This window comes from Pelodiscus sinensis, chromosome 9 (assembly GCF_052426305.1).
Source record: "Pelodiscus sinensis isolate ZL-2025 chromosome 9, ASM5242630v1, whole genome shotgun sequence".
Lineage (NCBI taxonomy): Eukaryota > Metazoa > Chordata > Testudines > Trionychidae > Pelodiscus > Pelodiscus sinensis.
This window is the reverse complement of record NC_143060.1, coordinates 38,776,873-38,801,543: the sequence shown is the minus strand read 5'-3', so window position 1 is coordinate 38,801,543 and position 24,671 is coordinate 38,776,873. Positions and strand designations below refer to the sequence as shown.

The window sequence follows — 24,671 nt, the reverse complement described above, 5'->3', positions numbered from 1 at the left end:
CAATAAAGCCTTGTCCCTGAAATTTTTATAGCCTCTCTTGTGCTGGAGGGAACAGTGATTTTAAGACAGTTATGGATCTTTAAAAAAACCCAATAATGCTGAAGTCAGCCATTGGTTGTACAGAAGGGTTATTATTATTTGGTTTTAACAGCACACAAAGCCTTTATGACTTGTAAGTGCATTGGTAAAGGAAAGCTATTGTCCTTGCTGCCCTGAAATTTTAGAATGGAATTGAGAGCCCACAGACAAGGGGGAAAGCTAATGTTAGTGCGACACCATGTAAAGATGCTGCAGCAAAAGGGGTGAAGCTTAATAGATACATTAATGGAGACAAAATCTGCGAGCTTCTGAAATTAGCCAAGAATTATGCACTTTGTCCTGAAATCTTATCTAACTGGATTAAATGTGTCCTTTTCCTTGCAAGTGACTAATGCACAGCAGTTATCAAGTCTAAAAAGCAAGCATAATAATAAAAAGACTGATTTTTACCTCCACACTACAGGCCTCAGCATAGTCACTTCTCACTCCCTTAAACCTCACTGCAGGCAGGGAACCTATGTCAATTGACTGATCAAGGCCTCTGTGAACTACACACTAAAATGCTTCTTTTTCTTATCTAGAGAACAAAATGGAAACTATGGTAACAGAGACAGATCTAGTAAAGTCCATCAAAGGACTGAGAAGATAACTCAGTCTCCATACCCATTCAGTCCTTGACCTCTCTGCGAAGACTGCCAACAAGGGGGACAGTTGTGGTGATGGTATTTATGAGCTAGACATAGGGAATTGGATGGAGGGTGCAAACTCATTTTACATAGCCATAGGCCACAAAACAATTGGTAGCAGCTTTCACCTGTGCTGCACTTGAACCTGTGCTCTGGATACATAAATCCCTCTATTTCTGTATGTATAACTCCCACTTAGGGAAGAAATAGATCACTCGATAGAATCACTCTTTTGGTTGGCAATTTTAGCTGAAACTCATGTGTCCTCTTTAATCTGTGTTTTAAATCTAAAACATGTCCTGGAGCTGTCTCACTGGAATACCTTATAGGTTCATGTAAAGTACATTTAAAATACACAGAGTATTTGTAGCAGGGAGTTAGCTGCTTTGAGAGATAAACATTTACAGTTTTGTGCTTCCCCTTTGGTTTGGAACCACAGGCAGAAACTCAGACTGTGTGTAAGAGACTTATCTCACGAGTGATTATATTTTCTTGAAGAAAATATGGAAATTTTATATTTTTTTAAAATAACGGCAATATACTCTGATATAGATTTAAAATGTAAAGCGTATTTTTGTAGACTGTGTCTTTTTTCCAGCACACTAGAATTCCTTTCACAGCAACAAGAATAATGCCTAAAATACACTGTGGATTTTAAATGATCAAATAAAGTAGAGTATATTTCACAATTATCTTTTCCATTCCTTACAGAAACCAAATGCTTTGCTTTGGGGAAGGAGCTTCAGGGTCAGAGGGAGAGAGAGAGAGAGACTTATTTCATTGTTTGAGCAAACAATGGCTTTTTTTTTTTCAAAGGCCTGGATAAATTACATCCTTGGTTTAGAAAGAGATGGAGAGCATTGCAACATCAGAAATAACTGAATCGCCATTGCTATAGGGATTGTTATGTTAGCAGTTTTGTCTCTTCTCTTACAAGGTTCATTTTTTAACCTGTGCCCCAAACTTCACAACTGGACTGTCACTGCAATTGAAAAAACAGTTGAAATACAAACCCAGCACAAAACTTCAGTGTTTTGACGAGGAAGGTTAGAGCAGAGTAGAGCAATACCACAGAATACTACATGGTACACATGTATACTGCTGCCCAGAATTTAGTTCTGAATTTACAGTGTACAACTTCGCCTGCTGTCCTAACCCAAATGGAACAAATTTTTAGACAAGGATAAAGTAGGGCTTACTGATTTGTACAGGATTTAAATTCTGTCCCAGTGTACATTGTAAGCAACCAAATCAGTTAAGAATATAAGAATGGCCATACTGGGTCAGACAAAGGGTCTATACAGCCCACTCCCCTGTCTTCCGACAGTGGCCAATGCCAGATGCACAGAGGGTGTGATCAGAATAGGTAATCATCAAGTAATCCCTCCCCTATTACCCATCTCCAACTTCTGACAAACGGAGGGTACGGACACCATTCCTACCCATTCTGGCTAATTAGTGCTGGTGGACCTATGCTGCATGAATTTATCTAGTTCTTTTTTGAACCCTATTAAAGTCCTGGTTTTCACAATATCCTCTGGCATCACAAAGGAGGTATATCAAAGCAAAATGTGACTCCAGACTCTGTATATGCATACATTTTTCAGTGACTTTTTTGAAAGATATGTAAAACAATGTGAGAGCTAGTCTTCTTATAATGTTTCAGTTCCTAGATGATGTGAATAGCATGAGAACACCAGACCTTTTTTTTAATATTGCCCTACAAATTAGTCTTGGACTCTCTAAGGGTATGTCTACACTACCCTCCTAATTCAAACTAGGAGGGTAATGTAGGCATACCGCACTTGCAAATGAAGCCCGGGATTTGAATTTCCCGGGCTTCATTTGCATGAGCCGGGTGCCGCCATTTTTAAATCCCGGCTAGTTCGAACCCCGTGCCGCGCGGCTACACGCGGCACGGGGTTCGAACTAGCCGGGATTTAAAAATGGCAGCGCCCGGCTTATGCAAATGAAGCCCAGGAAATTCAAATCCCAGGCTTCATTTGCAAGTATTGTATGCCTACATTACTCCGCTAGTTCGAACTAGCGGGGTAGAGTAGACATAACCATAGACCTGTAAAAACAAAACAATTAAAATATCAAGGCCACGTTTTATTTCTGCAGAAGATCAACACTGCCACAATTGATCTTCCAGAATTTGATTTAGCGAGTCTAGTAAAGACCATAATAGAGGCTCAACTTAAATGCATATCCTAAATTAAAAAACACAGTAAGAGAACCAAAAAAGTGCCACCGTGGCTTAACAACCAAATACTAAAAGCAGTGAGACATAAAAAGGCATAGTTTAAAAAGGGGAAGTTAAATCCCAGTGAAGAAAATAAAAAGGAACAAACGCTTTCAAAAAGTGTAAAAATATAATAAAAAAAGCCAAAAAGGAGTTTGACGAACAGCTAGCCAAAAAATCAAAAAGTAATAGCAAAATTTTTTTAAGTACTTCTGAAGCAGGAAGTCTGCTAAACAACAGTGGGGCCCCGGATGATTGAGATGTCAAAGGAGCACTTAAGGAGATGATAAAGTCATTGCAGAGAAACTAAATGAATTTTTTGCTTCAGTCTTTACAGCTGAGGATGGCTTCAAATCTGAACCATTCTTTTTAGGTGACAAATCTGAGGAATTGTCCCAGATTGAGATAACATTAGGGGAGGTTTTGGAACAAATTGATACATTTAACAGGAACAAGTCACCTGACCAGATGGCATTCACCCAAGAGTTGTGAAAGAACTTGAATGGGAAATTACAGAACTATGAACTGTGGTTTGTAACCTATCCTTTAAATCAGCTTCTGTACCTAAAGACTGGAAGACGGCAAATATGACACCAATATTTAAAAAGATCTCTAGAGGCTATCCTGGCAATTATAGATTGGTAAATCTAACCTCAGTATCAGGCAAATTAGCTGAAACTACAGTAAAGAATAAAATTGCCAGACACACAGATGAACATAACTTGATGGGGAAAAGTCAAAATGGTTTCTATAAAGGGAAATCATGCCTTACTAATCTACTAGAGTTCTTTGAGAGGATTAACAAACATATGGACAAGGGGGACTCAGTAAATATATTGTACTTAGATTTCCAGAAAGCCTTTGACAAGGTCCTTCACCAAAGGCTCTTAAGCAAAGTAAGCAGTCATAGGATAAGAGGAAAAGTGCTTTCATGGATCAATAACTGGTTAAAAGACAGGAAACAAAGAGTAGAAATAAATGGTAAGTTTTCAGAATGAAGAGAAGAGACTAGTGGTGTTCCCAAAAGGTCCCCAATAGCAACCAATCCTATTCAACCTATTTGTAAATGATCTTGAGAAAGGGGTAAACAGTCAGGTGGCAAATTTGCAGATGATACTAAATTGCTCAAGATAGTTAAGACCAAAGCAGACTGTGACGAGCTTCAAAAAGATCTCACCAAACTAAGTGATTGGGCAACAATATGGGAAATGAAATTTAATGCTGATAAATGTAAAGTAATGCACATTGGAAAACATAATCCCAACTATAAATACAATACTCAAGAGAGATCTTGGCGTCATTGTGGATAGTTCTCTGAAAACATCCACTCAGTGTGCAGCGACAGTCAAAAAAGCAAATAGAATGTTAGGAGTCATTCAAAAAGGAATAGAGAATAAGACAGAAAATATCTTATTGCCTTTATATAAAACCATGTGTTAAGGCTGTTCCCCGCTCTGGCACGACGAATTCAGAAGTGCCTGAAAGAGCACTCCAAAACCTGATCTCTACAGGCTCTGGTATAAAAACTTCTCCCCCAAATGTTAATGCCTGGATTTTGGGAAATCTGCTACCACCATCAAGTGTTTTTGAATCCACAAACAGGGGTAGACATTTGAAACTAACCCCATATGTACCCTAAGCTCTTTTTCACCAAAAGAGCTTGAAAAAGAAAAGAGAAAAAAAAGCTGCAGTCTGTGGAAGTTGACCCCTGAGTCAGGCATGCAGGTACACACAGACAGACCTTCCTGGACACAAAAATCAACCAATACTGGTTAATTAAAAAAAAGAAACAATCATTTATTATCAAAACAAAACTACAGTTGCAAGCGTAGTAAAGTGGCTAGATGGGAAGAGATACCAATTGATACAGATGCTCAGGGAAAGTCCCTGGGCTAAAAGCTTAGTTGCAAAAGAAAAAACCCTCACAATTAACAGCTCAGCCATTATTTCCAAATCTCCAAACAAGGAAAACAACAAATCCTGATGGACTATCTAAACTTTTCCCTACTTACACATTTTAAGAAGTCTGTTCTTGGAGAGAGAAGTGTCTTCCATCTCCCTCAGTCTTGGAAGAAACTGCTCTGCCTCTCAAACAAAGAATAGAGAGATAAACCCCTCTCTTCCAGTTTCAAATTCCTACTTGCATTGTTATTGGCTGACCACCCAATACCTAGATAAGTACAGGAGACATTAGTTAATCCCTTAATCACTGGGTGCTGGTCAGTGCTCCTGATAATGACACCATGGTATACCCACATGTTGAATACTGTGTACAGATGTGGTCGCCTCATCTCAGAAAAGATATATTGGCATTGGAAAAAGTTCATTGAAGATTCCCTGTTCTGTTCACTCTCTCTGGGCATCTGGCATTGGCCACTGTTGGCAGACAGGATACTGGGCTAGATGGACCTTTAGTCTGACCCTCTATAGCTATTCTTATGTTCTTATGAGGGCACCCCCGTCAGTGTGAGGTATTCCTGCTCTTGCATGGAGTAAGGGAAGCCAATTGGAGTGTTTTCTTCTGTTATCCCCCTCCAGTGGGGAAGCCACCAAGCTTGGCTTAAGGTAAGCTGACGCAAGTTATGTATTCTATGTAGCTAGAGCTGAATACCTTAAGCCAAGGTGCCTGGTCTAGGGAAGATCTTTCCCAAGATATTCAGCTTTATGCAATTACCACTACTTTTAGAAACCATTGGAACCTGAAAGTGCAGTTCTAGTTGAATGTTCGAACTGAAGTTCTCAAAATGCCGCAGCAATTGTTCAGGCAAACTTTTTACATCTAGTCACAAGGTCTTTCAGTGTTGATTCAATTTTTAGTCACTCAGGTTTCTTTTTCCAGTACATCCCATATAGACTGTCTCCTGGCCATTTAGTAATAGGATTGACATTCACGCAGCTTTTTATTATCCCAACCTCTGGCAAAGCATTGTGAACCAGAGGTAATAGATTTGCTTTTACAAATGGACTGTGACTGTTTCTTAAATTTATTCAGGAAATACTTAAGTAATTAGGTTCTCCAGAGGTTGAAACAATAAAGCTGCGTGACACTGACAGATGTAATCTGATTGGCCTATTGCAAATCTTTACTCCTAAAGTAACAGACAAGTTATAGAAATAGCAAACTTCAACTTCTTTGGGGATTATTTTATCACAGCTGCAAGAATAACAAGGACAATAACCCATGTCACTATAATAAACAGGTACATTGTATTTCCATATTGCTGTGTTCATGTTTGCATACTTGACAATGTGGGGGCAGGGTGATTTTGGGGAAAACATATTGTAAATTAATCTGTATCCAATTATAGGGGAACAATAGATTTAAATAGCTGAGCCTTTTGAATGAAGTATAGCAACTTATGTAAAATTACTCCTTATTGGTGCCCATGAAAATACACTTATAATAAAACGCAGAAAAAAGATTGAAAGATGATCTTTTGTTTATTTTTCCACTTGAGCCTATAAAAGGCAAGATAATTCATAACATGTTTGCTGCTGGTCCATAACTTGAGGTTTTTATGCATAGTTTTAAAATCTATAAAGACCTAATATTGGGGGAAAAAAGCAAAACACAAATTGTGAAATTGTCCTACCTTGGCACAGGGAATATTCAGTTTCACAGCAGTAACAATAACAAGTTCAAGGCCTGGTATCTCTGTGTCCTGCCAAGACTCAAGATCAGAGCTGTACACCCACAGAAACAGAAACTTTTTCAATGGTACATTGGCTGGTCAAGTAGAGGACATTAGGCTAGGAATTAGAAGTCACAGAGTTTAAGACCAAAAGAGAATAAATGCATTTACAATTGTCAATTACTCAGATACTATGGCAACTGGGGCCAACAATATGTCAGATATTTCAGATCTTAATACTTCAGAATTATTCTGCATTGGAAAAAGCTACTTTGACAAATTTTATAGGTTTCTATTATGCATTAGTCTAAGTGAAAGGAGAAAAATCATAACAATTGTGAGAGCATTTTTCATATCTGAGAAAAATCAGGAATTGTTATACATGGGTATAATTGTTATTAATTCCCTAATCAAGCAATGTATCGCTTATAAAATTGATTATAGTATCTTTATTGCACAGTATTTTTTAGTAGCTTCAGGGAGTATCCAAGTTAGTCTGTGCAGGATAAACTTAAAAAAACAACAAATGGTCTGGTAGCACTTTATAGACTAACAAAACATGCAGATGGTATCAGGAGCTTTCGTGGTCACAGACCACTTCTTCAGATGACCGGAGTTATGAGTTTAGGATGTGCAGACCCAAAATAAATAGGGGAGAAGTTAGACTGGGGAAAGAAAAAGGAAGGGGGGAGGGAAGACAAGGAGCAGAGGGTATGAAAAAATATAAAGGGAAAAACAGGAAGGCAGAACTGGCAATCAGTAAGCACCTGAAGATTGGATAGTTAAAACAAAGCAGATAAGGATCAAAGGCAACAGTATGTGTGCATGTAGACTAATGTAAAATTCCTGTGAATTGTAGGATATTTACACTGTACATGTTTACAAATATGATTATAATGTAGGCTATACACCTTTTTTGGGCAGGAAGTGTCATATGAAGTATTTTTACCATGTCTAACTAATGGAACTTCAGTCTCTGACTGGAACCATTTGGTACTAATAAGAACATAAGAATGGCCATACTGGGTCAGACCAAAGGTCCATCTAGCCCAGTAGCCTGTCTGCCAACAGTGGCCAGCACTAGGTGCCCCAGAGGGGGTGGACCAAAGACAATGATCAAGTGATTTGTACCCTGCCATCCTTCTCCAGCCTCTGACAAACAGAGGCCAGGGACACCTTTTCTACCCCTTGGCTAATAGCCTTTTATGGACCTAACCTCCATGAATTTATCTAGCTTCTCTTTAAACTCTGTTATAGTTCTAGCCTTCATAGCCTACTCTGGCAAGGAGTTCCACAGGATGACTATGCGCTGTGTGAAGAACTTCCTTTTATTAGTTTTAAACCTGCTACCCATTAATATAAAACAATTTAGCACAGCAGCTACATTACTGCATCTGTGCATCTATTTTGCTGATGTTTTTCGTGTGCATCTTTCAGATTTCATACTTTTTAAAGTCATACTGCAGTAAATTAATTATAATTGACATATACTTATATTAAATAATTGAATTATTTTCTCCTAGTAATATGGTGTGCATGGCTCAAAGCAAAGATTTGCCTAAAGTGGAGTAAATATTTAGAAGCATAATTGTTGTTAGTACTTATAATGCTAATAAGTATGTTTTATTTTTCTTCCTTGGTATGCAATTTTTATTTTGTATTTCCCTCTTCCTAAAGCATTTCAAAAGCTGCTGTAGTCTGTCCCATTTTCTCAAAAGAGATCTTTAGTCATAAAACTTGTCTCATAAGGTGAAGTTTAGATCCTGCTGATTTTCTGCTTCAATCTGCAAGAAATGAATCTAGAGACAAGGAGTGGAATTTAGAGCTGCTTTTTGGCAAAGACCAAAGGAGATCCTTAGAGACAGTTCAGCCAGTTTTAACAATATGAACATCAAGAAGGACTCTAAGCCATGTAGGTCAAGAAGTGGTGGGGGCAGGTGTGTGTGTGGCAGAGAAAAGATGCATCACAGCTGTGCCATTGCTCTGTTGTCCAGATCTAACCTTTGAAAGGCTCCATCTTTTCATCAAAAGCTATTCAAGAAAGCAACATAAAAAACAACTTTGAGTTGATGTTTTGAAAAATAAAGATTAAGATCAAAAGTGTAAAAAGACAATCTCCACCTAAAAGAATAGCCACAGATCTTCCACTGAGTACTGCTACCTCTGATAAGTCATTTAAAGTAGTTTGTGATATTTGATACTAGGCAAGTGAATGACACTTGCATACTTAAATTTCAGTTTTACCACCACTTCTGCCAGGCTTATTTTGTGCTTTTATTCAATGGCAGCTAAAAAAATTGACAAGCAGATATATGAGATTCAGGAAGCAAAAACCAAACTTCAACAAACCGCTCGCCCAATCTGTGAAAAAGATTATCTTTATAAAGAATCCTTCTGACAGAGGTTTTCAATGATTTTTGCTTTTGGCTTGCCACTTGATTGCTACCTTTACTTTCAGCTACACAGCATGGAGAAATCTTTATGGTGCACTGGTAGCATATGGGGGTAAAACAACTCCAGAGAAAACCCCTTATATAGGGAGCCTCCCTGGTTATTGCACATCTGAAATAATGGCTCTACACTAGCCAGGCTCTGAATTTGAAGGGATGAGTGGTCAGAGCACAGCAGAGGTATAGAGGGGGTGTAGCTGAATTGCAGACCCTACAGCTATTCCCTACTTCTCAGGGCCCATAGGTGGCCATGGAATACAGTGTTCAGTGCAGCGCTGTAGGGGGCTCTGAAATGGATGTTCTTTATCTTTCCCTACATTATACATTGATCAGGTCCCAGAATCCAGTTACATTATTCTGGATTTAGAGATGCATACTTCATGCAGACATGATTTAAATAATATTTTTGTATGTGAATTTTTAGCATGTTTTAAGGGCTCGCCATTCCAGTTATATTACTGTAGTGACTGTCACTGATTCCACCATGTAATAAATCCCATATTGATTGTGTCAGTTTCAAGGCATTGTAAGTTAGGTCAGTTGAATTCTTTGTTTTGGTTTACATTTCTTGTGTCTTAACTGCTGTATTCATGGGGGGATGAGGAGAAGGGGATATTAATGAAAAAATAATGCATAATAAGTATTTTACTGCCAGTGCAAACATTCCTAATATACAATGCAGTTCTTAATACACAAACTGCAAAGCTGCCCAGGCATCAGAGAAAAGGTCAGCTCTGTTAGTATCTAATCAGACAGTGGACAGATGAGAAGGAAGGAAGGAAATGGGAAAATAATGTGAAAGTGCTTTAACATTTAAAGTGACACAATGTTCAACTAACATTCACCAACATCATTTCTAATTACTGCAGTGATTAAGGAGTAAAGACTTTGGTCCCATGTGGATAGCAGTTCTGAAGAAAATACCGTGACATGTGTTACAGATTTTTTTTTTCCCCTGGCAAATTATTACAGAAATTCTTATCTCCATGGGTTTCCTAACAAACTCCTCTTTATAAAAACCATGCTTCATTTGTGAAGTGCCCAAGGAAGTGTAGCTCTCCTGCTTCTGAAGATTTACATCTTTATTGCCATTGCTTCAACTCACCCTAAAAAACTTTTTATGTCTAAAGAAACCAGAATAGAATGAATCACACATTTCCATGTTGTATGGGTTCCTATCACCCTATGTGAAGAACAAACAGAGGGAAAAGGAGGGTTAGATAAAAGCTGAAGACCTTAACTCAGCACGGAGCTGGCCTAACAGTAAGTGCAACTGTAATTAACGCAAGCTCAGTTTAAAATTGTAGTCCTAGGTGACACCCTGGTTGATCTCATTTAAAAATACATTTTTTCTCAAACGTACCACAGTTTAAGCATGAGGTCAAGATTTCTTTGGGGAAAAAAAGTTGAGACAGAAGACTAGTTGCTTTGACTTTAATTTACAATTATGTTTAAACTTCCTTTTGCAGTGGATCAAACTGAATGATCAATCCCTGCTGTATAAGCAAGTACATATTTCATCTAGTTATACTGGTATGTATTGTATTTTATTCTCTCAATAGATGTCCCAACATGCTGGCCCTTGCCCCACCTTCTCCTCATAATAAGCTGTTACATCTTATCTCCTTCCATTGCTAGCACAGGAGAAGAGGCATGGTCAAAGGGGAATCCTGAACCTAGTACCTACTTCTTCATTCTGTATTGACCTTTCTCCATCTGAACCACACATACCCCCTCTTCCCATTGTGCTTGCACATTCTAAATATGTAATTGTGTATTACATAAAACAAGGTGCATCATCATCATCATCCCTGGGTCTTCTATAGTATAGATCTCAAAGCACTTTACAAAAGAGGTATGCATGTGTAATTATCCTGATTATACAAACAGAGGCACCATGCACCATCTGTATCTCTCTCTCTCACACACACACACACACACACACACACACACTAATATTCCACAAGTAACTGTGGACAGACCCCAAGTAACTGTGAACTTATGTAGATTATACAAAGGAAAGGCAATTATAATCAAGCCCTTTTCCTCAGGCACGGAGTTCAGAGGACCATGGGAGAAGAAGAAAGAAGGAGACAATTACCAATATCTCAGGGTACGTCTACACTACAGCGCTAATTCGAACTAAGCTAATTCGAAGTAGCGCATCTAGAACTAAAAACTAGTTCGAATTAGCGTTTTGCTAATTCGAACTAGCGCGTCCACACTGATTGGACGCAGGGGGGCATTTAAAGGCAGCTGAAACAGGTTCTGGCAGGGCATCAGGTCAGTAGTTGCTTTGTGTGGCTGCTGTCTGAGGTGATCTGAGGCTCGAGCTTAAAGGAACCCCCCCTGGACAGCCGGTTCTCAGCTTTTCCTGCTTGCTTGCCAACCTCGCTGAGGGACAGCAAAGCGTTGGTCTCTGTGCCCGTCTGTGTCGGTGCTTCCCTTTGGGGGGGCCGCCGCAGGTGGCAACATGGAGCAACAGCTCGCCGTGCACCTTCTGGTGCACTTTCTGGACTTGCTGCTGCAAGCCTGCCACCAATGGCTCGAGGCTGCCTGGCACCTCCTGGTGCACGTCAGCCCCCTGCCTCTCCGCCTGGCCGCCCTGGGGGCCGTGGAGGAGCCGTGGCGGCGCCCTGGCACCGGCGTGCCCTGCCGCGTCTGGCGTCTGGACACCAGCACCGACTGGTGGGACCGCATCGTCCTGGAGCGCTGGGAGGACCGACAGTGGACCCAGAACTTCAGGATGAGGAGGGACACCTTCCTGGAGCTCTGCGAGTGGCTCGCCCCTGCCCTGCGCAGAAGGGACACTCGCATGAGGCCTGCCATCCCCCTCCAGAAGCGGGTGGCCATCGCCCTATGGAAGCTCTCCACGCCGGACAGCTACCGATCCGTCGGGAACCAGTTCGGCGTGAGGAGATCCACCGTCGGAGCGGTGCTCATGCAGGTATGGCACTCGTCGGCCACTGAGCCGGGGGGGAAGGGGGCTGCGAGGAGGGGATGGGCCGCCCCAGGGACAAAGGGGGGGCGGGAGGAGGCGAAAGCGCCCCGCACCGGAGGGGTCGGTCTGTTCCGGCCATACTACACGCCGCCAGGGGGGTTGCTACCGGGAGTGGGGTGTTGGGCACTGCCAGGGCACGAACGCTCCCAGCCACCCGGGCACCCCACTGATTGGCGCTTTGCTGTGTCTCTCTCCGCAGGTGGTCAAGGCCATCAACCGGGTGCTGCTCCGCAGGGTGGTCCGCCTCACCAACCCGGACGCCGTCATCCGGGGATTCGGCGTCCTCGGCGTCCCCAACTGCGGGGGGGCCATCGACGGGATGCACATCCCCATCCGTGCCCCGGAACACCAGGCGTCCCGGTACGTGAACCGCAAGGGGTACTTCTCCGTGATCCTGCAGGCCGTGTGTGACCACCGGGGACAGTTCATGGACATTAATGTGGGCTGGCCCGGCAAAGCACACGACGCCCGGGTGTACCACAACTCCTCCGTGTGCCAGCGGCTGCAGGCCAGGACCTTCTTCCCCGACCACCACGTCGGGGACGTGGACATGCCCGTGTGCCTGGTGGGGGATGCCGCCTACCCACTGCAGCCGTGGCTGATGAAGCCCTACACGGGGCACCTCAATCCCTCCCGCCAGGCCTTCAATGCCAGGCTGACCAGGGCCCGCATCGTGGTGGAGGGGGCCTTCGGGCGACTGAAAGCCTGCTTTCGATGCCTCCTCATCCGTCTGGACCTGGCCGAGCACAACATCCCTCCCGTGGTGGCAGCATGTTGTGTGCTCCACAATTTGTGTGAGCAAAAGGGGGAGGCTTTCCTGCCAGCCTGGATGGCTGAGGCTGACCGCATGGCTGGACACTACGGTCAGCCCCGCACCGCCGCCATCCGGGAAGCCCAGCGGGGGGCCGTCCGGATCCGGGAAGCCCTGCGGGAGAGCTTCCTGGTGGAGGAGGAGGACTGACCTCTCCCTGCATGCCCCACTGGGGCCTTCTTCCACCCTACCCCCCTTCCCCTTTCCCCTCCCTACCTACTGTAAAATAAAGACACCTGTTTTTCAAACAAAAACGTCTGTTTATTTCACATAACTGTGGTAGGGGGAGGGAGGGGGCAGGGTGGGAGAGGGGAGGGGGAAACCTGGGACAAGGGAGCTGGAAGGGGAGGGAAGGGAGGAAGGCAAAGGAAAGCTCAGGGGTGGGAGTCCGGCTGCCTCTCCGTCTCGCCACACTGCAGGTCCGGGGTCGTCGGTGGGAAATGGTCGTGGAGGGGGGGGGGGGCAAGAGGGACGGGGGGTGTGGAGGGAGCAGGAGGGGGAGCAGGAGGGGGAAATGGGAAGCGGTCGAGCAGGCTCTGTATGTGGCCTCGCAGGGCACGGCCCTGTTCCTCCAGGGCCTCCAGACTCCTCCGGCGCAGTGGTCCTGGGTGCGGAGCTGGTGATCCATGAACCGGAGGTGCCGCCTTTGGTACTCCTCCTCATTCCTGGCTCTCCTGCTTGCCCGGGCACGGGCAGCTGCTGCAGGCGGGGTGGTGCGCCCTGCAGGCCCAGGTGCTGCAGCTGTGGTGCAAGAAGACCAGCGGTCAATTACCCCAGGGGCCCAGGTGTGTGAAACCCAGCTCCCCTCTGCAAGGCCAGGGCCCCTGCAGGATCCCCAGCTGCTGCTCCTTGGTGGGCAAGGCCCAGGCGCACGGTCCCGGGGCTCCCTCTCGCCCCAGCCCCCCGTACACATAAGGGGAACACGATGGTACTCACATGTGGACGCCTCCCCGGCCTCGGACGACACAGGCGAGCGGCTCTGTGGGGTGCCTCGGGGGTCCCGGGTCCTGGGCAGGCTGGTGGCAGGCTCCTGGCTCTCAGAGCCCTCCTCCTCCTCCTCCTCCATCTCCTGGAGCAGGCCCTCTGCCCCGGGGTCTATCATGTTCCAGGGGGCAGGGACGGCATGAGCCCCCAGTAGGCGGTCCAGGGCGTGGAAGTGGGGGCAGGCCTCCAGGTCGGCCCCTGGCTGGCAGGCCCAGGAGTAGGACTGCCGCAGATCTTTAATCTTGCAGCGCACCTGCTCCCGGCTGCGCTAGTGGCCCCTGGCGGCCAGGCTGGCAGCCATGCGGCTGTAGACGGCTGCGTTCCTGTGGCTAGGGCGGAGATCTTGGACATTGGAGGCTTCCCCCCAAACCTCGATGAGGTTTGACCAAGCGGGCGCCCGCCTCTTGGGAGCCGCCAGGCTGGTCCTGGGGAGCAGTGGAGCGCTGGGTGTCCTTGGGTGGCTGGCTCATGGTGTGGCAGGTGCAGGGTCTGCTGGCACGGGTGCTGGCAGCCTTGCACCTGGCACAAACTGTGTAGCCAGCCCGTGGCCCTTTAAGGGCTCCGGGGCCGGGAGGGGGGCAATAGAGTTTTCCTGGTGTTGGCCAGAGTGGCCACCAGGCAAACCTGGGAAGCATTAGCCTCCCACTAGTTCGAATTAAGGGTCTACACAGCCCTTAATTCGAACTAGCTAGTTCAAACTAGGCTTAATCCTCGTAAAATGAGGTTTACCTAGTTCGAACTAAGCGCTCCGTTAGTTCGAATTAAGTTCGAACTAATGGAGCGCTAGTGTAGCGCCTATCAAAGTTAGTTCGAACTAACGTCTGTTAGTTCGAACTAACTTTGTAGTGTAGACATACCCTCAGTGTTTATGTTATTTATTATGAATCTGATCATATCTATATAATAAAGAATTATTGCTGAGTGAATAAAGCATTTTTCAGTTCTTTGGCATTTTCAAAAAAAATGGGTGAAAAAAATAATTCTGGGTTGAACCAAAAATGAAAATTTTATCATTTTCCACAAATCCAAAGTAAAAAAATGTCAGACTGAACTGGATATTTCATTTAATGTGATATAAAAATGTTGATTTATTTTATAATACAGTTGAAGGAAACTTCACAAGAAAAAATAATTTCAAGCCCAAATCCCCACGAATGTTTTATGTTGAAAATGTCAAAATGAAATGTTTAGACTGTTTCAGAATTTTTGTTGTTTACATATTTTTGACAGGAACAACATGGTAAAATTGACACAAATTCAAAAAACACTTCAATGTTGTTGAATCAGCATTTTTCCTTGACAAACATTTTCTTGGAAAATGTCACTCAGCTAACTAAGGCTTCTCATCATTTCTGAATTAGTCCGAGTTTAGCTGGAAACTGAACACATACACTTAGAATGGGGGAGGGGAAGAACCTAAGGCCCAGGTGCTGGATGCAGTCCCCGGCTTTTGTGGATCTGGCCCCTGAGGCATGGGGCTCCCTCCAGCACTGTGGAATCTATGCTTGTGACAGGTGATGTTTTTTGTCGTGTTTTGTTTCTCACTTGTGTGCAGTCCCTGGCTGTTTTTTCGGTGGGTCAGTGGCCTCTGACCTAAAAAACATGCTCCTCAACCCCTCAACTTAGAATTTCAGATTTGCAAAATCTTTCTTCTTGATGGAATTGTTTTTTAGCACTAGGAAAGACATTCACTCTCAGTACTGAAAGAGATGTTTATCTTAGTTTTCTGAGCTCAGTTTATGTATTGTTCGTGATCAAGGGTAAATCCTAACGAAGTCATGAGAATCTTGGTTGATATCATTGATAACAATGTTTAGGGGAACTTAAAGGGAATGTGAAAAGTTTAAAATATGATTAGGAATGAACTAGTCAGTGAATTCAGTTGATTTGAAAGCTTATCTGTTAGTTAAGTACAATTTATTTTATCAGGAATACCTAAAATGTGAATGTTGTATGATTTTGCAAGTTCTTTCTATATTATTATGTTGTCTTTAATCATTACTCCTGTGAGCAATTTCATGCCTTCAAATTATGCTTGTGACTCACTAAAACCTTTTTGAGATTTAGCAATACACTGTTCTACATGAATCACGCTTTGTGAACCAGTATGTGGCTTAGAATCAAATGGATCACATCTTGTTTGCAAAGACTGAATTTCCACAAATATAGCTCATTCCTAGAACCACCAGTAGCTGCAGATTTAGAGGAAAACTCTGTTAGCTGACAAAGACAGTCAAAGTGTATATAATTTCAAAGAGATCAATTGTCCATGTCGCTTTTACTGTTCTCTTTGTCATTGCTGACTAATGTTTAGTTTTAAATATTTTATTGTGATTTCTTCTTTATCTCAAGCCACCACAAAGGAGTTGGAGAGGGCATAGTCAGGAAAAAGGAAGAAGATGAAAGATCGCCTTAGGAAGTCTATTGGGATTGTCAGGGCTGTTCCCCACTCTGGCACTCTGAGTGCCTCCATAGGATCTGCTTACAAAAGCTCCCCAGTCACAGATTTGCTGACACTGGGAGAGAGGCTGCCACCATCAAGAGTACAACTCCTTTTAAAACCCAGGAAGAATCACTTGAATTTCTTCCAGAGGAGTAGTCCAAGCTCTGGCACAGCTTAGGTATAGTCAATAGGGGTGGGGGGAGGGAAGCACATGGATTTCACATAGAGAAGTTTACCTAAACAAGAAAACAAAGAAAAATACCCTGATGGCAACTAAACATACATTTCTCTATCTACTCATGATCCGTACTGATACATTCTTCAAGGCCCAGTCCTTTCCCATGCCCAACTTTTCTTGTAGGCATGGTAATTCCATTTGATTACTTCATCTTGCTTCCTCCAGCTCCTAACTTAGAAAACTCACACAAAGAGAGCAGGCAGGCATATCACCTTAAATCAGATTTCAGGACTGTATCCCATTGGTTCTCCTGGCGTCCTGCCAACCCCCTTAGCTACCTGAGTTTAGCTCTTTAGTTACCGAGTGCTGACTAGCACACCTCTTATCCATCACAGGGATAAAACACCTGGATAGAAAGCAGCAGGAAAAGCAATATGAAAAGTCTCTAAGGCTGTGTGGGAGTAAATCCAAGAGATTAACCAACATTACTTGCAAATATGATCACATTTGACATCATTATAATTCCAGGTACAGGAGCAACCTGAACCCACTGAACCTGAAAATGCAAATCAAGATCAGGTAGTGGGGTTTTACCCTTCCACAGCATCACCCAAGCTGCACACATCAGCTGAGAACCCTCAGAGCTCCGAGCAAGCACCATGATGTGTCAGAGTACTGAGAGATTTATTTTCTCTTATGTTGCCAACTCTGGCATGGTCTCCAGAGTTCCCAAACAGCTCCCCAGATCTTCTTTCTTGTGTTAGCAACTATATATATATATATGGCAGGATGAAGGGCAGAGTGTGATCAGAGGTTACCAGAATTCTGGCTCTTGGCTAACAGCTAGTGAATACAACAGACTGAAATGGTCAGTATCTGAGTCAGAGTGTCATCTTCATAGGCTCCAAATCACTATTCTAGTTGCAATATTACTCTTAAGCCAAAATCTCTAGTCTACCTAGTATGGACTCACCCCAAACTCATGCAGTTATTGCATCATGCTAGCATGCCTCATAACTCACATTTAGAGAACCAAATAACTGCAATCACTAAAAGGGTTTCTTCTCCTCAACCTTCCTCTTTGCAAGACTATTCCATCCATTTCTTTAATCAAACAATAATTTGGCAACAGCAGTTGATTCATTTGGCACCTAATAGATGGACTGCAGCAACTCCCAGTAACTAGGATTAGACCAGAAATGTATGAAGGAACTAGAACTTTTACACTATTCTCATAAGTAGTATAGACAAGACAACATAGCACAGCAATGCTCTGCAGTCTGTGCTGGCTTCCTGCCACTAACAGATTCAATCTGAAGTTCTGGCTCTGATATTTAAAGCACTCCCAGGCCAATGGCCACTCTAATTTCAGTTGCCCTCCATGAGCATTATGCAAACTGTTTTGTATCAGAACGCTGATACAGATGCAAGAGGTAGAACCTAAACAGCAGCAGATCAGAAATTCTGGGACACCATTACAAGGGAAAAAAGGATAATTACTTCCATGGCCATCTTCAGGCCATGCTGTAAAACTAAACTGGGAAGGATTATATTATTGGACAAACATCAATTTCACCATATCCACATAAACAAAAATATTTCCTTTCCATCTATTACAATCAAAATTGACAGGTAGACAAAGATAGAAAAATGTTCTTTGAGAATTTATTACAGCTTATTTTAAGGATATTTACTGGGTATATTTTGACATGTGATGCCAATTTATGTTTTAATAGTTATTAAGTTTTAACATTTTGAATTTCATCATCTATCGGCATTGCACAATTACTGTTTGAACCTCCCACTGTTGTCTGACCTGCCCAGAAATTCACCTATGAATACAGATAAAAATTAAAATGCTTTAAAATAAGCATTAATATTACCTGTTGAAATTATAAGAAATAAAAATCAAATTCTGCCAAGCCTATGTAAAATTCACCTGTTTGCTACTTCAGAAATGAAGAAAATTCTATGTAGCCATGAAAAATTTGCTCTAGATTAGCCCTTTTGCATGATGTAGAACTATCATCATACTCCAACTGGGGTGGATGTGAAATTGAGTGGTTACTGCCCACACTTAGCCTACTTAATTTTTTAATTCATGTTTTTAAATTCATGTGTAGTACTTAGATATTAGGGACAAGAGCTTTACAAATGGTGATGATAGATAATTTTGGTTTAAACAATATCTTTTCACACTGGCAAATTGCATGTGTGTTAAAATTGTAAAAAATAAAAACATTCAGATTAGTGCTATATTACAACAGGTTAACCATCAACAACTTGGCTTTCTGTTAAATAACTCTGGTCTCTTTTTCATCAACTCTGTTAGCTGATAAAACTGCAAGATATTCACATTTTTTGAATTGGTCCAACTGCAAAAAACAATCACCTAGTTCTTTAATTATTATAAATTGTATCTTTATAAACACATAAGTAAATGCTCACCTTTTAAAAAGTGCAACATCTATGTATTACTTTGAAAAGGGCACTAAATGGCTCCTGCACTTAGGACAGAGTGGTAAAATTACTCTTGTTCCTTCAGTGCTTCACATTATGCTGTTGGCCTTTGCTATGATGTCAAGTGTTGGCCTTTGTGGTACTGCAATTCTTTAAAAAAAAATAGATTTTTGCTTGCATAGAAAGAAATTTGCAAACTCAATATCTGCTAGTGGGCCATTTGTTACATATTCTGTTTTGAATTTAGTAATACATATTTCAATGTGGCATTGCTTCTTTGAAAGGTTAGAAACCTCTTAGTCCTGTGAGATTTGTGTCAGCATCTGATTTTTTGTACAAGGTAAGCTTTAAATATTAATATGGAGAAAGGTCATGCACTATTTAACCTCCAAACTGGAGTTAGTAAATCATGTTTTGGCAGAAAAAAAAAACCACAGGGCACATCACTATTTGGTTAGGGCAATATCTAAATTTAAATTAAACTAAAATGTTTGTGAGTGTTTATATAAAGTGTGAGGACATATCTTTTAAAGTAATTGATAGTAAAATACCAAGCTGCTCTTGAAGCAGTGGTTGGAGAATATTTGTTAGGGATGTATTAATAATATTTCCCTACTTTACATAAATCTCTAAAATTAGAGGAAGCTATGTGATCAGTCTGTGGTTGGAGAAAAAATAAAAGAAATTTCTGACTCTTCAGCTGGTGTAAATTTTCTGTAACTCTGTTGGCTTCAGTAAGACTATGATAGCGTACATCTGTGGAGGCGCTAATCCAGGCTGAACTACTTCGCTACATCTACACTGCAGGTTTCTTGCGCAAGGACATCCATTCTTGCGCAAAAACTTGCAGAGTGTCTACACTGCACATGCGTTCTTGCGCAAGTAAATTTACAGTAAGCGTCAGAACAGAGAACTTCTTGTGCAAGAGTTATTCCATTCCCCATGACAAATAAGCCCTCTTGTGCAAGAGCTCTTGTGCAAGAAGGAAGTGCAGATGGGCAACAGGGGTTTCTTGCGCAAGAAACCCCTATGGCTAAAATGGCCATCAGAGCTTTCTTGCGCAAGAGAGCATCCACATTGCCATGGACTCTCTTGCGCAAAAGCACGTCTCTTGTGCAAAAGCACTTGGCAGTGTGGACACGCTCTTGTGCAAGAACTTTTATGCAAAACAGTTCTTGCGCAAAAAGCCTGCAGTATAGAAGTAGCCCTTATGTATAGCATAATCTTTAGAGTCATGACCTCTTTGTATATCATTGAGCCCATTGAGGCTAAGGTAAATCTGTGCAGGACCTTGCTAAAAATCAGATGATGCACCTAAGTAGCATCTCTATAAGCAAATAAATCATACATTAAAATCTCTTGTGACGTGACATATAAAACTAGATTAATTATTATGTATGATAGATACCTAAAGCAAAGCTCCAGTAACCAACCACATCTGTTCTGTTGCCTAGATGGCATCTGGCTCCAGCCCTAGAAACCCTGGCCTGTAAGCTCTTTTGATGATTAAGCAGCACATACACCCTACTAAGTACCATCACCAAGTGTATTTATTAGTATTTCTTACTTTATGTTCCAGGTACAACAAAATGTAGCAACAGACAGGATAGCCTTTCCTCCCTGCTTGTTGACTCAGCCCTTTTATCCTGCTTGCTTTCTTCTTTGAGCTGTTCAGCTGATGCTTTAATTACCTTCATTTGCTCATCAGACTCCTACAGGTGCAAGAAATCCCCAATAACCTGACAAATACAATCAGACTGCTTAAATTTCTCCTACTCTAACTAGGCAGTGCCCTGTGGGTTCTAAGTGACCAGGTGCTGGCACCAAAAGGGCCCCTATTTATAGCGGCTGATCACACCCTCACACAACTGCCAAAGAGACTTCCATAGATGTAGAGGTGAGACTGAAGTTTTTGCTCACAAAAACAGTACATTGAATTCTAGTAAGAGGAAGCCTGGGGAGAGCTTGACCTATTGTAATAATGGGCTCTACAGGAGTACCCTAAGGCTATGTCTACACTCGCAGCTTCTTGCGTGAGTAATATGCAAATGAGGCTAAGCATGGAATATTGCTGAGCCTCATTTGCATACCTAATGAGCCACCATTTTTTTTCAGAAGAGGCTCTTGTGCAAGAAGGAGCGTCTACACTGCCCCTTCTTGAGCAAGAAAAACCCTCTTGTGCAATGCTGTTACACCTATTACTTGACAGGAAGAACGGCATTGTGCAAGAAGGTTTTTCTTGCACAAGAAGGAGCAGTGTAGACGCTCCTTGCGCAAGAGCCTTTTCTGAAAAAATGGTGGCTCATTAGGTATGCAAATGAGGCTTGGCGATATTCCATGCGTAGCCTCATTTGCATATTACTCACACAAGAAGCCGCGAGTGTAGACATAGCCTAACTGTAAAATCAATGCTAAGAAATGAGAAGTTAAAAAAAATAATTTATGACAAACGTTGACAAGAAAAGATTCAAAGGTGGCATAGAAAGATTAAATTAGTCAAAACAAAAACGAACTACTGATACAATTTAAGGCCTGTGTTATGAGCATAGCTGGTAAACAAGGGAAGTGTGGGCTGGGAAATTGATAAACCAAAACTGATGTATTAGAAACGAGGACAGATCAGAATAATAAGGAGATGGACTATTCCTCCATTTACTCCCTTTCTGCAGTCCTTCAAAGAAAGGATGTGGGCGGGGAATTAAGAGAATGCATCAACTGATAACAGGCAGAAGTGAGCTTTCCCATTGTGGTTGCCACCCCACCAGCACTTGAGACCCCAGGATCCACTGTGACACCATGAGGACTGTGTCAGCCTGGTCCTGAGAGCCATATTAAGCAGATTGGGCCAGAGAGAGGGACATGGGTGACATTGCCACCTCCACTGGCTCTGGCTGAATTCTGACCACTTGGGATGTGAACCCTCATCCCTCAGAGTTGTCCTCTTCTTTCCCCACCTCATTTCTTCTCTTTCCTAGTTTTCACCTTGGCTACGTCTACACTGCAGGCTTCTTGCGCAGAAACTGTTTTGCACATGAGTTCTTGCACAAAAGTTCTTGTGCAAGAGCACATCCACACTGCCATGTGCTTTTGCACAAGAGCATCCATGGCAGTGTGCATGCTCTCTTGTGCAAGAAAGCTCTGATGGCCATTTTCTTGCACAAGAAACCCCTGTTGCCTATCCCCACTGCCTTCTTGCGCAAGAGCTCTTGCAGTGTAGACGTAGCCCATCTGTCTAATAATAATCTGGCTTAGCTGCAAAACACTGCTGGAAGCTTGTGCCCAGAGATGCAACTGAAAGCAGTGCCCTAAGCCACCCAATGCTGTACCAGTTTGCCAGATCTCAGAGTGGCTGATAAAGCTAAGCGCTGTGCTCTTTTCTTTCCAGGAGTGAGGTTGCAAGTGATAATCAGCACCAAAGACAGAGGCTGCATTTTCTCCCTTGGCTATTCTTTTCTCTCCTTCATGGCTGTTTGCCTTCAGGGAAACAGGACCAGACTTGAACAACAACCTCTTCCAGTCCAAATTCCCTCCCCTGCTCCCCAAGAAAAACAATTATTGTCTGACAGATTAGAAACAAAGTGATATTTTCCCTTCTAAATACTCTACAGCTGAAGGGAAAAGGAACAAGGGACATTGTTTATATGAAAACCTTACTTAATACTTTACATTCAAATGCTTTATCTATTTTTTTGTATCTTAAATAACATATTTAAAAGATTAATCACAGTGTATTTGCCATGGTACTAAACAGGCTGAAACTCTGTATAACAAAGCCCAACCTTGTTTAAAATAGTTTAATGTTGGATGTAGAGGCGATAGAGAGTGGGGGGGGGGGGGAGGGAAGAGGAGAATTCTGCAGCTGACAGGTAGGGAACAATGGGAAGCACACTATCTGAGCTTCAACACAGCAAATGAATTTAGTAAATGGGTGCAGATGTATTCTGAATAGAAGGTAGATTGCTGTAGCTCTTATATGCTCTTACTCGAACCAGAGCCCCAAACTAGTGTTTATATACACATGGAAGAGATTAATGCAAAGGACAATTTTAAATAGTCATAAAGCAGTCTCCTAAAGCTGCCATTCATTTACATTATGTCACAAAGTAGGTAGTGTAGCATATATGACTCAATCCAAAGACTTCCACTAACTTCAGTGGGATTTGGATCAGGCGCATACAACATTTTTGTGATGTGGACTCTCGCGTCCATTGGGAACTGAGCTAAGTCCTTCTAACTCATTTCCTTTAGCACTTTTCCCTTGCTGTAATCCCAAATCAAAAAGTGTTTTCAGAGCCTCATCCAAAGCCCAGTGAAGTCAATGTGAGTCTTTGGATCAGGTAATACACTTTGCACTATGCAAGACAGATTTAATCCCTCTTAAATATTCAGTGTGAAATGTAATCTCTCTTTACCTAAATTGTAGCAAGGCTGGAATGTATGCTCCAGTTCTGCAAAATGATTAAAACATTTTGTAGGCAGGGAAATCTTAATTCCATAATCAGTTTAAGTTATTATGTGTTGGGGTTTTCAAAGCACAACAAGATTATAACATACATCGGTGCTAAAGACTTATGGCTTCCTAGAACATATAGATTATTTGAATTAGCTATGACTTTACTCTTTAAATGTCAGAACTTGCTATTGATACCTTTCTGTACCTCCATTCACAGGTGGAATTTCCAGCATGATCCAATAGTTGTTTTAGAAGAGTATTTCTAATACTAAGTAATCTGAGCATGGTAAAATCTTCAGTAACTTTGTAATATTTAAAAATATAGAGGACTCCCTATTCCAGCGCTGCCCATCAGAAACAAGGTTTTTAAAACAAAAATAAAATTCAATGAGGGTATAATCAGAAACTAACAAGCCAATTGCCTAGCTGCAACAACAGAAGGAAAGAAATAAGAGTCCATCATCTAAGGAAATGAGAGAAGCGTAATGAGAATAGGAGAAGGAAGACACTGAATAGAAACAAACTAGAATTAACCCAGTTTCACACAGGGACTTAGGGGATGTTCATACTGCAGTTAGACAGCTCTTCCTAGCCCAGGCCAGCTAAGTTGGTCTTATAGAACTCGGGCTGCAGGGCTGCTTTTTGTCTGCAGTGTAGACATCCCAGCTCAGGATGCAGCCCAAACTCTGAGAACTTCCCACCTCAGAGGGTCCTACAGACCAGCTCCGGATTTCTACATTACAGTTGAACAGCCTCTTATCCTGAGCCCCACATGTCAGAGTCAGCAGTGTAAATGTACCCATAGACTGGAGTGAAAGGGACAATAAAAGTTTAAATAAAGTGCCTGGTCACATCCCTACATGAAAGAAAGAGGGAATCTGGCTCATAAACTCCAGTGATGGGAGTAGCTCATGGTCAAACATGTAGGGTGCTGTATTTCCACAGTAGCTTTGCCCCCCGGCTCCTCTGATGCCAGCTGCCTCCAGAACCCAAAAAGAGGAGGCTTCTGGATAAAGTTTCTGTACTCTGTGTTTGTATTAACTTTACATGGGCTTTTGCACTTGGTACTGAAGGAGGGTTGTGCTAAAGAAGTAGTTGAGAGGCCCCTTTCCTTGCAAGCTGTAAAGGGGAGACACATGAATGTGTTATATTGCCTGGTTGCTTAGGAAAGATACGCAGACACGCAGTGCGTCATTTGTATTTGAACCAAGTTATCCACTTCAGAATGACTAGAAATCCTAGAACTCTGGGGCAGGGATCATTTCTTCTTGTCTGTCTGTAAAGCAGTG

General features: G+C 42.5%; 1 long non-coding RNA gene across 1 annotated transcript in view; it reads right to left on the bottom strand.

The window, feature by feature from the left end:
* LOC142830668 (uncharacterized) overlaps positions 1-20,652 on the bottom strand; it is a 44,340-nt gene extending 23,688 nt beyond the window's left edge. Inside the window, exon 1 of the long non-coding RNA XR_012906111.2 lies at positions 20,497-20,652. This is a non-coding gene — a long non-coding RNA (uncharacterized LOC142830668). The remainder of the gene's footprint in view (positions 1-20,496) is intronic.
* Positions 20,653-24,671: the final 4,019 nt, after the last annotated feature.